Source organism: Zeugodacus cucurbitae, chromosome 2 (assembly GCF_028554725.1).
Source record: "Zeugodacus cucurbitae isolate PBARC_wt_2022May chromosome 2, idZeuCucr1.2, whole genome shotgun sequence".
In the NCBI taxonomy this organism is placed as follows: domain Eukaryota; kingdom Metazoa; phylum Arthropoda; class Insecta; order Diptera; family Tephritidae; genus Zeugodacus; species Zeugodacus cucurbitae.
The window spans coordinates 13,503,923-13,518,340 of NC_071667.1; the positions used below are offsets into that span (position 1 = coordinate 13,503,923).

Sequence of the window (14,418 nt, forward strand, 5' to 3'; positions counted from 1 at the left end):
AAGTAAAAAAGAAAAACCATTACGGCCAGAACTGGCGTTTCTCTGTAGAATATTATACCTATTATGAGTTAGTGTCACAATAAACAATATCCAATACAGCAATAAAAACAATATCCGCCTATCGGTTATCCAGGATTTACATACGCTTTGAACTCTATTAATGCCTATGTTATGCCTTCATTAGTTCAATGTTAAAACATTTATTTTTATTAATCGCATGCGTTACGAAAAAATTGGAGCAAACATAGAACTTATTGTAGTTGTGGAGGGACTAACAGTAGACTAACATTCACTAGTAATTGTAATTTTTTTTATTATATCTAAAACCACAAATTCTGCTAATTTTCTACTAATTATAATAAAAAAAAATTCGGGTAAATCAAAATAGTCTTAATAATTTCTCTAAAAAATACGTATCAAAAATATCAGGTACGTAATAATAAAGTACAAAACCTTCAGGTTCATCAGAAAAATCATTGACTATGCACCAAACAAAAAAATAATATCAAATGCTAAGTGCTACCCTAATGTACCATTTAACTTCTTTCTCATGTAATTTTACAATTTCTACTGTCTAAATGAGCATATAAACCATTTTGTATAATAATTTTTTGCATTTGTAGCATGATACATGTAATCAAGAAAAATTAGCTCCAACAGGATGTTGAACGAACAAATATTTGCGCAAAAATAAAATATTCCTACATACACACAAACATACTCGTAAGTATAAGTATGTGCGTCAAAGTGCTATTATTTGTACAACAATTTTTGCCAATAAAAATATCATGCGATAAAAAAATCAAAATCTTTCCTGCCATTTTTTTATTTACACAGGTTTATTTCACACGAAGTAAAATTAGATTTATATATACAGGTGAGTTATAAAAGGCGCTTGTTAGTTTTGTTCAAATTGTAGCAATCAAAAATATATTTGTATTACATAGAGCAAAAGTTTTACTGCGAAAATTGAATCAACTCATGTATGGACTCTTTTATTATGCTTAAAATTGTCTAAATTTCACCATTTGACATAAGAAAGGGTGGAGAATATGAAAAGAACATGCTTTAGGTATAAAAACCATATTTATATATAATATGAATTCAAAAAAATATGTGTCACTGTGAAATACAATATTTTTTAAAAATAATTTTAAGGAAAATTTTTACAAAAAAATGTGGAACGCTTCACGATTTTGCGTGTCATCCTTGCGCAGGGGCCATGCTAATCTTCTCTGTATCGTTCCAATTTTAGTATATGTTCTGCCGAAGCAAGAACAAATGTGTAAAAGAATCGTTAGTACTTATAACAATAGTTGTAAAAAAATGCAACTGTGAATTACGCGACTCAGACAGCAACGAACGAATTATGCGTATTCAAAGGTTTGAGGGAGTGTTGATAGAGTGAGAATGAGAGAGAGAGAGAGAGAGAACGAAATAGAGAGTGGAAAAGCATTTATTGATCGTGACATTGCGAGCTCCCTGTACGCACTTTTTTTTTATATCTTCACTTTTTTTGCTTAAAAAAAAAAAAATAAAATGAACTAAAAAATAAAAAAAAAAATATAAAAGGAAGTTTTTCATAAAATATTCTTATTACAACCGGAATACAAGCATAAAGCAATTTGTTTTCTTCACAGTAAGCAATCCAATCAAGCAAAATGACATCTGCAGTGCAATCTCTTTACCATTTATCAAGTTATTATATAAAATAAAAATTAAAAACGAAAACAAACACAAACATAAATAAATATTTAACTGAAGTAAAACCAGAAAACAAAAACCCTTCAAATGCACACAAATACTAAATAAACAATTTTGAATATTTTAAACAAATAGGCAATGCACAATGCCTTAATCTCTGTCATCAATCTTCAATTGCGGCATGTTGGCAGGAAACAAGGCTTAAGACCTTCGAACGCAATCAAATATAAACAAATAAATACATATCTACATAAATGTGGTTATAAGCCTACCATACAAATCACATACATATCATGTATGTATGGACGTATGTTAAGACAAGTGAAACACTTGTAAATACAAGTGGTTAATCCTTGCCTCACTCAACGCCACCCTTGACTCTCGACATACAAAAGCTAAAATCTCGTATTTGCTTGAACAATGAAACATACTTGCATATGTATGTATGTAAATTGTTTGCTTACAATCGTAAAATATTGGCATTTTCGATTTACACTTCTATTATGGATTTGAATTTGGTAAGAAGCTGCATATACGAATCTTTGGTGGTGTTGTTGATTGCTGTGGCTTTTACTGAGCGTCCTAAACTAACTCTTTGCCTTACGTGTATATATACATAACTACACAACAATAACCATAATAGGTGGTCATGAAAAAGTTCATGGCTTGAATCTTTGAGTTCTGTTTTTGATTTGAAGACGGAAACCAACTGATAGCCTTCAGGATGTTTTAAAGTGTTCTTTGATTAGTTGAAATCACCCAGTAGACATTTAGGTGGATATGTTATTAGTGATGGTTGGTATTTGACATGATAATAGGTTAGGTTAGGTTTATCTGGTAGGCCAAAGAGCCACACATAGACCGATTTTGGTTTTTTGCGATACCAGATATAGTGCCGTCACTGACTTGATAATAAGATGATGTTGAAATTTCAAGAATGCATTTTGTGGCAATTTTCATCCCGACAATTACTGGATTGATCGATCGATTGTCAAGGCGAATAAAAAATAAAAAAAAATTCTAAATCTCTACATATCTTAAGACACCCTTTATTATGTTATTTGGCTGCAAATTTCCCTTTATAAACGAACAATCAGATTTTAAACCAAATATACTTTTAGGCGTAGTAACAACATTTACATCATAGTATAGACCAATGTATATCCATATACATATATATATATAGATGTGTGCGTGATAAGGTACTATCGAGACAGGTTAGCAGCTGCTACACTATTTCATTTAAATTTCTTTTGATTTATTATCAACACAAGGGCTCCTTTGTACGTATGAATTTGTAATTTATTCAGCATCTTTCACAGGGTCGGTGGTCACATTGAAATAAATTTTGCGGTGAAAGCAACACAAAATATAAAATATAAAATATTTACATATTTACATAAATAAATAGAATATTTGGTTGAAGTTTTTGCCTTTTTACTAATCTGAATTTGACACCTTGAAAATGGTGTTAATTGATTTGTTTTAGAAACTCAATTAAGTCAAGTACACACAACACAAGTAGTAAATAAATTTTGTGCGGGAAAATAGTAAATACTTTTGAAAGTCAAGGTGTGCAATTTTAATACTACAATGATTAATTTTTTTTAATGAGGAGTATTTTAAGGGTATATATTTGAAATGCTTTAAGCACAAGATATAATTCTGAGTTTTACCGAAAAATGATCTCACAACCTCTGCTCATAAAGACAAAGTAAATACCAACAACTTATTAGCTTTAAGTTGAATAGAATTTAATCAAATAAATCGCTAAAAGAGCTGAAATGATGAGGATGATGAGATTATTGGACCTTCTTTACAGAAAGTGAGTGAAAAAATGTGAAAAATGTTAAACAAATTTTGTAAAATTAAATGAGTATTTAATCAATCTCTTATTTTTTTCCTTTTTATAATAAAGCATTTTATCTTTAATTTCATAAGTCAAGTGAGGTCCACAAAGCCATAATAAGTCAATAGGTTGTCGTGGTCAAAAAGCCATAAACTAAAAAAAAAAACAACAACAACACACGTGCGTGCAACAACAAAATGTTGCTTTTAATTCAATCAAACAATATTGAGTCAATATCATTGAAAAATTATACAAAAAACGTACGGCACTCACAACAACATTCCTTTCAACGTCTCCGAACTGTCTGCTGCGAAGCTTATTGAAAGGAATGGATACAGCAAAGAAACGGCCTCACTGGACTTTTTCAAGTAGCTGCTGACAAAGTATCTCTTTATATTTTGTACTTGTTTAGAGAGAAATTCAATATTAAAATGGACAGTAAATATTTTTATTCCATATACATACATATATTCTTCTATACATTTTAATTCAGCTTGAACAGTATAGAATCACAATTTGTATACAAATGAATTTATACTACGTACTTTGAGCTTTAAAAAATAATTATATTAGTTTCGATTTCAAAAAACAGTGAATGCCCTGAGTCATTTTGTTATAAAGATATTTTTCTTTTTAGATAGTCATCGTCTATTCTAAGTAGAAATACTTCTTTCGCTATTCGAAAATCTCAAAAAATTAGTATTCTGCTTGTTTGCTTTAGAACTTGTTTCCGTAGTATACATTTAGGCGATTAGCGTATTGGAGTATTGCTTTGTTTTGAAAATAGCCCATAATCAGGGACCGGAAATAAGAGTTATTTTACAATTTTTAATAAAAAAAATCATACATAGAGGAACATCGTAGAAAAGTGTTGATTACACCATCATGATTTTTAGGTGAACTATATGCGAAATATTGTATGATTTTTAAATTTTGATTTTTATATATTTAGATCACAAATAAAAGTTATTTTTGATTTTTATTTTTTTAGATCAAAAAATAAGAATTATTTTTGATTTATATATTTTTAAATCCATAATAAAAATCAATTCAAAATTTGTGACATATAAAAATTGGAATGATGCAGCATATTGTAATACATACGGCATAAATAGATAAATAAAAATTTTGAATTAATTTTTATTATTGATTTAAAAATATAAAAATCAAAAATAATTCTTATTTTTTGATCTAAAAAAAAATAATTTTTATTTTTGATCTAAATATATAAAAATCAAAAACAACTCTTATTTTTTGATTTTTTTGATAAAAGTCATAAGAGTTACGGTCCCTGCCCATAATCTTTCCAAATGTAGAGTGCAAAATAATATACATTATTTGTTTAGGATAATAAGCAGTTTCGTTTTTTTATTCTAACTTCTAACTTAGTATGCGATATTTTTAAATTCTTCTATCGACTTAAATCATCCCATCAAAGCCATCAAAAATGCGGTCTTGGGTTCATTTTTATTGGCAATATATCTTTTATACTTAACAGGTGGTGAAATTATAGAAGACAACTCTCTACCCAATCTACAATCTGATTATTTAAACCCTAAGAACTCAATCTTTTGGCACACACTGTACCCTTATACCCACAAATACAGACAACAAAGAGTGTAGGTAAAGTAAAATTGATATGGCCTTTGTGACATTTTCTTGGCTGTGCACGGCGCAGCACAGCACCCTAGAATGGACACGGCGCCAAATGGAGCTTTTTGTTAAATACAATTTTGTGAGGTACACTGAAACGCCGACGTAGGGAACCAACAACCATAACCGTGAACGTAAGCGTTTTACAGCGGTGTTGGGGCCATTCAGCAATTCAATTGGTGTAGTGAAGCTTAAACTTTAATTATCGCTATTCATATATCTTTTATGAATGCAATTCCACTTTTGAACGGTGCTTACATGGCATGCGTGCAAATGAAGCTACCAGCGCTTAAATAGTTGCAAAAATACTCGTTCATGCGTTCTGTATGCATTTTTAAGCGGTGTCTTTCATTCGAGTTGCTGCTGCTGTTGTTGTTGTTGTTGCATGAAATATGCGTGCTACGAGCGCAGTAGCTTCCTTGTCTTAATCGTTGTTGTTGTTTACCGTGAAATTCCTTGCAGTGCCTTGCCTGACATTGCATGTAAAATGGATTTTAAAAGTTTTACGGAACTTTTATGGACACTTGCTGTGATGTACGAGTATGAAAATGTATGTGCATACATATACCGTACCGGGATTGTAATTAACTGCAATGAAAATAAGGTTACGACTGCAAGACCCCTTACAAATGGACAACGTTTTTGAATGCCTTTCACCTGCTGGCAGTGAGTGGTAGCAAAACGGTCATCTGGTAACTATGTGCTTGTGTGGGGAAGAAAATACTTTAGATTTAAGATTCACTTTGTACTGTATGTGAAACTGCTTTCATATTCGATTTCTTTTCTTTAATATTCTTAAATGCTTAAGTAGTGGTTATGTGTATCCGTAGACATAAAATATGTATACTAAGATCCGAAATTATCCTATACTAAGTATAGGGATCCGAAATTATCTCAAATATCGGAAGGTTCAATAATTCAGTAGTTTCAGAAAGTTTAAACTCCGATGTTTTCAAGTTGAGTCGTTTTTTCTAAGGCTTATTGTAATAACATTCGAAGTTAGAGTCTTGGACTCATAATAATATAAGGATCTAGTTCATTTTCGAATTTTGTCATCTGTAGAATGTTGGTGGTACTTACTACTCATGATCTTTCGAATGTTTACAGTTATATGTTTGAGAAATGTGTACGAGCTCTCAGAAAAAATAGTCGGTTTTCAGATAGGTTAGATTGATTTCTTCGTATGTTAGTTGGTAAGATGGAGAAGAAACGAATATTGAAATATAAATATAAAGAAAAACTATTCTTTGATAAGAAGCTTAAAAGCAAATGATGTAAAAAGCATTGATAAAGAACCGAGTATAAAGTCTTAGTTTATTAAAAAAATACATAACCTACACTTACCATACACTTCTGTAGAAATTTACAGATATGTTTTACAGTTCTCTTCACTCCATACAAACAATGAAGAAGAAAGAAAGCATTAAAAAATATGAAAATGAAATTATTATGCAGCCAGCTGGATGACTGAGCATTGGTAATCAAGCGTTTGACTGTTGTTCCTTGCTACATAGTGCGCTCATCGCGCTTGCTGCTGTGTCAGGACATTGTTTTAGCTGCGACGCTTCAACGAATGCGATTATTTGCTGAGCTGGCCATTTTGCCGTTGCTTCATTCGTTTTTTTCTTAGTCAGTTGCCTATGACAGCTGTGTCAGGTGCTGTGCGAGGTAAAATTGATTGAAATCACTGTTAATATTGGCCAAGTCAACGCGTTGACTTCCATTCTTCGCACACAAACACATATCTCTACGCATTCTTTACAGCGACTGGGAAATATTGTTTTTTTTTTGCTTTGCATGTCTTAGCCGTATTGTTTTTGTGGTTGTCAGAATGAATAATGGTAGTTATGAACGGTGGTGTAGTATATGGCGCAAAGAAATGTGAATTAAATTGAGTAAAAAATATTGAAGTATTAAAGCATAAAAGTTCCAATCAAGTTTCATTGAGACTTAAAGTCAAAACGAGCAAGTCAGACAGCAAGTTGACTTGATTTCCAAGTAGTTAATTAGGTGAAGTAGTTTCTTTAGTATTAAATAACACTGTGAGTCAATCGAAATTCAATTTGATTTGAAATAAAAATATTTGAAATCATCGAAAATGTGTTTACAGATTATTAAATTCGTTATAGTCAGGCATCAAATTGAAAGTACAATCTTGTAAAATTCCGCAATTTATTTAAAATATAAAAGTGAAAGTTAAATTTATATTCTAGCTTCTTACAGTGGCTCATTGGCTTAGGGCACTATTATTCATATACGCGCATAATGAGAAATTCCAAGATGAAATTTATAAAGTTTTAAAGAATAGTTCCAGCACTACTAAAATATAATATTAGAAGCATATGATCTCTAAGAGTATATTTATTGACTTCTCCATAACAAATCGATAGTTTAACTATGTGAAACACAGTAGACCATATTATAATCCTATAACATCATAACATAAAACATACCGAGGTCCATTGTCTCCTTTATATCGTTCGTAAATAATAAATAATGGCAAATGGAACACGGCTCCTCACTGTTTTTTACTTTTTAATTTGTAAACAAAGTACCCTACTTCTTCTTCTTAACTGGGGTAGACCCCGCTTACGCGGTTATAGACGAGTCCACAACAGCGCACCAGGCATCTCTCCTTTTGGTAGTTTGGCTCCAATTGATAACACAAAATGAAGACAGGTCCTTCTCCACCTGGTCCTTCCATCGGAGGGAAGGTCTCCCTCTTCCTAGGCTTCCACCAGCGGGTACTGCATCGAACTCTTTCAGAGCTGGAGCATTTTCGTTCATTCGAACAACTTGACCTAGTCAGCGTAGCCGCTATCTTTTTATTCGCTGAACTATGTCAATGTCGTCGTATAAATCGTACAGCTCATCGTTCCATCGTCTGCGGTATTCGCCGTTGCCAATGTTTAAGGGACCATAAATATTTCACAAAACCTTTCTCTCGAAAACTCCTAGTGCCGTCTCATCGGATGTTGGCATCGTACACGCTTCTGCACCATAAACAAGGACGGGAATGATGAGAGACTTGTAGAGCTTAGTTTTTGTTCGTCGAGAGAGGACTTTACTTTTCAATTGCCTACTTAGTCCAAAGTAGCAAGAATGATTCTGCGTTGAATTTCCAGGCTGACATTGTTATTGCTGTTAATGCTGGTTTCCAGATAAATGAAATTATCTACAACTTCAAAGTAATGACTGTCAACAGTGACGTGGGAGCCAAGTCATGAATGCGCTGACTGTTTGCTTGAAGACAAGAGATATTTCGTCTTGTCCTCGTTCACCACCAGACCCATTCGCTTCGCTTCCTTATACAGGCGGGAAAAAGCAGAACTAACGGCGCGTTTGCTGTTTCCAATGATATCAATATCATCGGCGTACGCCAGTAGCTATACATTCTTACAGAAAATTGTACCTTCTCTGTTTAGCTCTGCGGTTCGTACTATTTTTTCCAGCATCAGGTTAAATAAGTCACACGATAGCGACTCACCTTGTCTGAAACCACGTTTGGTATCGAATGGGTCGGAGAGGTCCTTCCCGATCCTGACGGAGCTTTTGGTGTTGCTCAACGTCAGCTTACACAGACGTATTAGTTTTGCGGGGATACCAAATTCAGACATCGCGGCATAAAAGCAGCTCCTTTTCGTGCTGTCGAAAGCAGCTTTGAAATCGACAAAAAGGTGGTGTGTCTCGATCCTCTTTTCACGGGTCTTCTCCAAGATTTGGCGCATGGTGAATATTTGGTCAGTTGTTAATTTTCCAGCTCCAAACCCACACTGAGAAGGTCCAATCAGTTTGTTGACGGTGGGCCTTAGTCTTTCACACAGTACGCTCGATAGAACCTTATAAGTGATGTTAAGGAGGCTTATCTCACGGTAGTTGGCGCATATTGTGGGTACCCTGTGCCCCAGAAATATTTGCTCATTTAAACTTCGTCGCCTAACTTTTTTAAAGTGCATTCATGTCCTTAGCACTCTAAAGCTCAGCACTCAGTTTTTGTAAATAATACCCACAAGTTTGTGTAAACCTTTTTGTTATACTTTAAAGTTAGGAAATTAAGCCTTCATATTGAGCACTATTGTATCGATGAGAAGTCAATCACTTTGACAGGGAGGGTATAAAGGCCAAGTAGCACGTCGACAACGTTGATGTAATATTCAACAACTAAACCAACAAATTGAAGGCACTTTAAAGCTATCATACGTGGGTGACTGCATCTATTGTGAATTCTGGGATATTTTTATTATTTAATATCTCTATTGAAAGTTGGATAATCAGGTACCAACGTCTAAATATACGATATATATTTTTGTAATTTGAACTTAATCTCTAATGCGACCTTAAAGATGAATTTGTAAGACATTTTATATAAGGAACTAATTTATAGGTCGATTCACAGTCACTGCTGCCTCTGTCAAAAATATACTTCCCATCTACAAATGCAAAGTTTAACTTTCAAATATTCTTCGGAAATATCATTCCAATTATCATCATTCAAATTATTTTTTCAAAATAGTTATTTATCTTGAAATAATAAAATTAATTGAAAACCATAAAGACTCACACTAAGACAATGCCAGTTTAATTACAACTACATGCTTTGACACATTAGTCGAAGGCTTACATTAAACCCTGTGCTCTGTGCTCTATAATTCATCTATGGACCTTCAGCATCAGCTTGGTCCGCAATTTTACATTTTCCAGCATAAATTCATGAACTCATTATGAGCTAAATGAAAGCGCTCTTTTGTAATCATTATTCATTAAACTGCCAAACAAAACTTAATATACCCACCCAACTTGCCAGCTTGACGCGGTAAACTGTAGAAAATGCGACGAAGAACATTGCACACAATTTTCTTGGTATTTGCGCTTATTGTTAAATAGTTGAAATTTTCGTTCTTTTGTTTTTACGCGAGTTCACTCGTTTACTATGTCTACTGGCGCTAAAAGTTTAATGTGTATAAGGACAACGTAGATAGTGGCGTGTAAAAATGTAGCAATAGTTAAACAGTTATACAATGTGGTGATAATAACGGTAAAAGTTTGTAATTGTTGTCGCAGAACTATAAGCGAATTTTGAATGCTTGTAAATTTTGTTGAAAATTATGAAGCGCTTTATATAATTATCACAAGGAAAAGCTGAATAATTATGGTGTTAAGTGGCTATACCAATGTAACCCATGTATAATTAGGCGATTATCGTGAATTTTTTAAAGTACTCGATCGAATGTTTCGAAATTTTGTTTTGGACTTAATAAGATATATTATCAGCTATATTTTAAGATTTTCTAGTACAAAAATATTGAAAAACAAGTAAGGAAAGGCTAAGTTCGGGTGCAACCGAACATTTTATACTCCCGTAATTTATTGAAGAAATTTTATTAAGATAACATTGTATGTAAACCATAAATTCAGCATAACGAAAATCGTCTTATATAGTATATGAGGGCTGAGGTAATTCCTGAACCGATTTCATTAATTTTCACCAGCAAGGTACATTATATCCAAGACTATACGCTCACTTAATTTTGCTAAGATGTCTTACATATTAACCAATACATATATGCGGAATAAAGCCCACCGTATTTTTGTAAAACCTATAATTAGGTATATGGAGATGGTATGACCCGATTTTAATAATTTTTGGAACAGAGACACACTTTTAGAAGAAAACAATTTCCTCTGAATTATATTAAATTATCTAAGAGTTTTACCCATATTTTCGGTTAAAATTTATCCTTAAGCGCTGAGTTTAACATATTCGATATCTGGGGCCTTGAAAAGTTATAGTCCGTTTTCGACAATTTTTTCACAAGTGAAGCCAGAGATGATATGCACTATTTGTGTTAAGTTTTATTCCGCTATCTTCATTGCTTCCTTATTTTTACATTATAAAGTGAAGGTATAAGATGGAATTCAAAATTGAGTTATAAGGAGAGTAGTCGTGGTTGTGAACCGATTTCGCCCATTTTTTATCCGTGTTATCAGGGTGTCAAGAAAATATTATATACCGAATTTCATTGGAATCGGTCGAGAAGTTCCTGAGATATGGTTTTTGACCAATAAGTGAGCGTTGCCAAGCCCATTTTCCATTTTGTAAAAAATCTGAGTGCCCTTCTGCTATTTCTTCTACAAAATTTAGTGTTCCTGACGTCTTTCGTTAGTGAGTTAACCCACTTTTAGTAATTTTCAACCTAACCTTTGTATGGGAGGTGGGAGTGGTTATTATCCGATTTCGACTATTTTCATGGTGTGTGGTGGGGTATGTAAGAGAACCGACTGCAGAAAGTTTGATTTATATAGCTTTATTGGTTTGCGAGTTTAATATAAATAACCGATTTGTGGGCGGGGCCACTCACACTTCCACAAAAAATTACATCCAAATATGACTCTTCCTAGTGCGATTCTTTATTCCAAATGTTACTTTTATAACTTTATTTATGACATAGTTATGACACTATGTGTTTTTGGTTTTCGTCACCCTGATCACTTTGGTATATATGACTCTATATCTAACACTTTTAGTTTTAGGTGTTACAAATAACGCGTTTAAAGTTCTAACTATAGAGGTGTATACCTGCGAACGGTCGCTCTTTGGAAAGCTGTCATTCAAAAACTGTTCAAGATACGACCTTTATACCGCTTTTATAGGATATTTTTGAAAGTATAAACTATCAAAAAAGCAAATAAAAAAATTGCAGAAAACATTTTGTTTCTTTCCCATGATTATACGTTTAACGGTTTATCTTGAATCTTGCAAAGAGAGACGAACAAAACATTCAACTGGTATAAATATAATAGACTGGCATAATCAATGAAACCTTTGAGGAGGAAAACCTTTTACACTCAATTATTTTTGACAGTATTATGCTGTTTTCTTTGAAATTGTCTACTTTCCTTATTAAAAGCCGGTTTTTTGTTTCGTTTTTTTTTTTTTTTTTTTACTATCGTTCTTATAAAATAACTTAAAAAAAGTACTATCAGACATTGTCAAGTGTTCTTAACAATAGGCCCCGGCGAGATTCGAACTCACGATCTCCTGTTTACTAGACAGGCGCTTTAACCAACTAAGCCACGGCGCCATATTGACGAGCATCGACCGATTAACGAACGCACAAACAGCATTACGCACTAGCTGTATCTTTACCATATGAATAAGTCATTTAAACTTACAACAATAAATAAATTTATAGTGAGATAAGAGTGACATCTGAGTAAATAAAAAGCACAAATGATCAAATATTTATTTATAAGTCTGTATTTTCATATGGGAGAAGGTAAATTTTTGGATCACTTTGAGAGCCATGAGAACTCACTAAGCTTCCGTTTGGTGTTTTTCGAAAGTAAAAGTAAAAGAAACAAAAATATAATTCCGTCATAAGTTTGATATTGAGTTGGGTTAATAACCTATTTGGAAGAATATGTCGCAACGATACTTGTAATTTCTAAGAAACCTCGACTGTATGCAAGATTATTTTTAGGCACGTTTCTTTAATTTCTTTACTATCTGCCAGCACTAGCTAACTAAGCATTACTTTTGTCTCATAATTCATGTTGCAGCACAAATTTTATTGAACATCTTTGATTTTTTGTACTCAAACCACAAAGAATGCGCAGAAGCAGCACAAAAGAATTGCACAGCTTTGCAGTTTTTAGGGTTCCCTTTAGAGTTTGGACGCAATTTTGTATCCAACGTCAATCAATATTTGTTGCATTATCATGCTGCGGGCGCAAATAATTGCTATTCCTAAAAATATTCTCAACGTTGCGGCGAGTCGCTTGCGGGCGTTTTCATCACAGCAAATTAAGACAACTGAGAATGAAGCACGTAGCAGTAAAGTAGTTGCAATGCAAAGTTGTTGAATGAATGCAGAAAAAATCAAACAAAATTGATGAAATTAAATAAATAAAAAAAATCAGTTCTTTATTCGAAATAAATACAATTATGAATAGCTTTAGAGACTGTGGAGCACCCAAACTATGCGTCCGAAGTTTCTCAAAATCCCATACTCGCTTTGAAAAGCATTGTTTGCTTCCACTTAAATCGTAGACTTGGTACATTTCTGCGTCTCAAAGGTCAAAAAACTTAAACCGACTGCAGACAGAAAAAAAACAATATTTAGATTACAAAATATATTGTATTGCATTCTTCATTTGCATACTGTATCGGTATGCAAATATTATGCTCCAAATATTCGATCTTATCAAATTTATTTTTGTCAATTTTGTAAGAGATTCTACGCTATTATTTTCTACATTTAGTGGAGCATAACAATTGCTTTGCTGAATTCATTTAATATGCCATAAGTTTTCTATTTAAATATTGCTTTATTAAATTCTTGTGTCTTGTTATCTTTACAAAATGTATGTTGAGGTCTACATCTACTCGAAAGCGGTCTAACTGCTCAAAAACATTCATTCTACATCAAAAACACATTCTTTGCAGATATTAAATTTTGATAACGAAATGCTCACAATGTGTAATCTAGCATAAAAACTACAGATACCAAGATTTAATCATTGAAACCATCTGTTTTCCTTTCCTTCTCGTTAACCCTTTCTGGTTTTACGAATATTGAAGATAATTACTTTTTATCTTTAAGACCACTCTACTTCAGGTTATTTATTAGGTTAGCCACTATCCCTTCCGCCTTTTTGTCTTTAGAATTTCGCGGCTATGTATAAAGCTCATATCTGGCAATACTATACATCTTTGAAAGCTCTTGACATAACCTACAAAACGCGTTCAATAGTTATAGACGTGTAAACATGGAGTTCACTAACACCGAAAATCGCGCTATTTTAAAGTTTTCCTTCGTTAAAGGCAAATTCGCTAGAAAAACGTTCCGTGAGAATAATGGTGTTTTGGGGAGGAATGGTTTCGACGGTTCAGAGCGGGTGAAAACGACACCATGAATAAGCCAGCCAGCGGAAGACCTGTGACGACGAATACCGACCAAATCATGAAAAACATCGAGTTAGACCGGCATGAGGCATCTTGTAAAATCGCCCAGGAGATGGGAGTTAGTCACCAAACAATCTGCAGAAGGCTGGATACACAGAAAAGCTGGAAGCTTTTACTAGAGGGGTATTGTGAAGTTACCGTCTAGATGATAACAAATTATCGAACGAAACGACACTGATTTTTTATTGAACTAAATCAGATCACTGTAAAACTTTTTGTCAAGCATTGAAAAAGAGTAAAAAAGCGG

At 33.2% G+C, this 14,418-nt stretch overlaps 2 non-coding genes across 2 annotated transcripts; both read right to left on the bottom strand.

Moving 5' to 3' along the window:
• Positions 1–1,172: 1,172 nt before the first annotated feature.
• Positions 1,173–1,279, bottom strand: LOC128920043 (U6 spliceosomal RNA). The gene has a single exon (XR_008470162.1). It is a non-coding gene; the product is annotated as a U6 spliceosomal RNA (small nuclear RNA).
• Positions 1,280–12,214: 10,935 nt separating this feature from the next.
• On the bottom strand, positions 12,215–12,288 carry Trnat-agu (transfer RNA threonine (anticodon AGU)). The gene has a single exon. It is a non-coding gene; the product is annotated as a tRNA-Thr (tRNA).
• Positions 12,289–14,418: the final 2,130 nt, after the last annotated feature.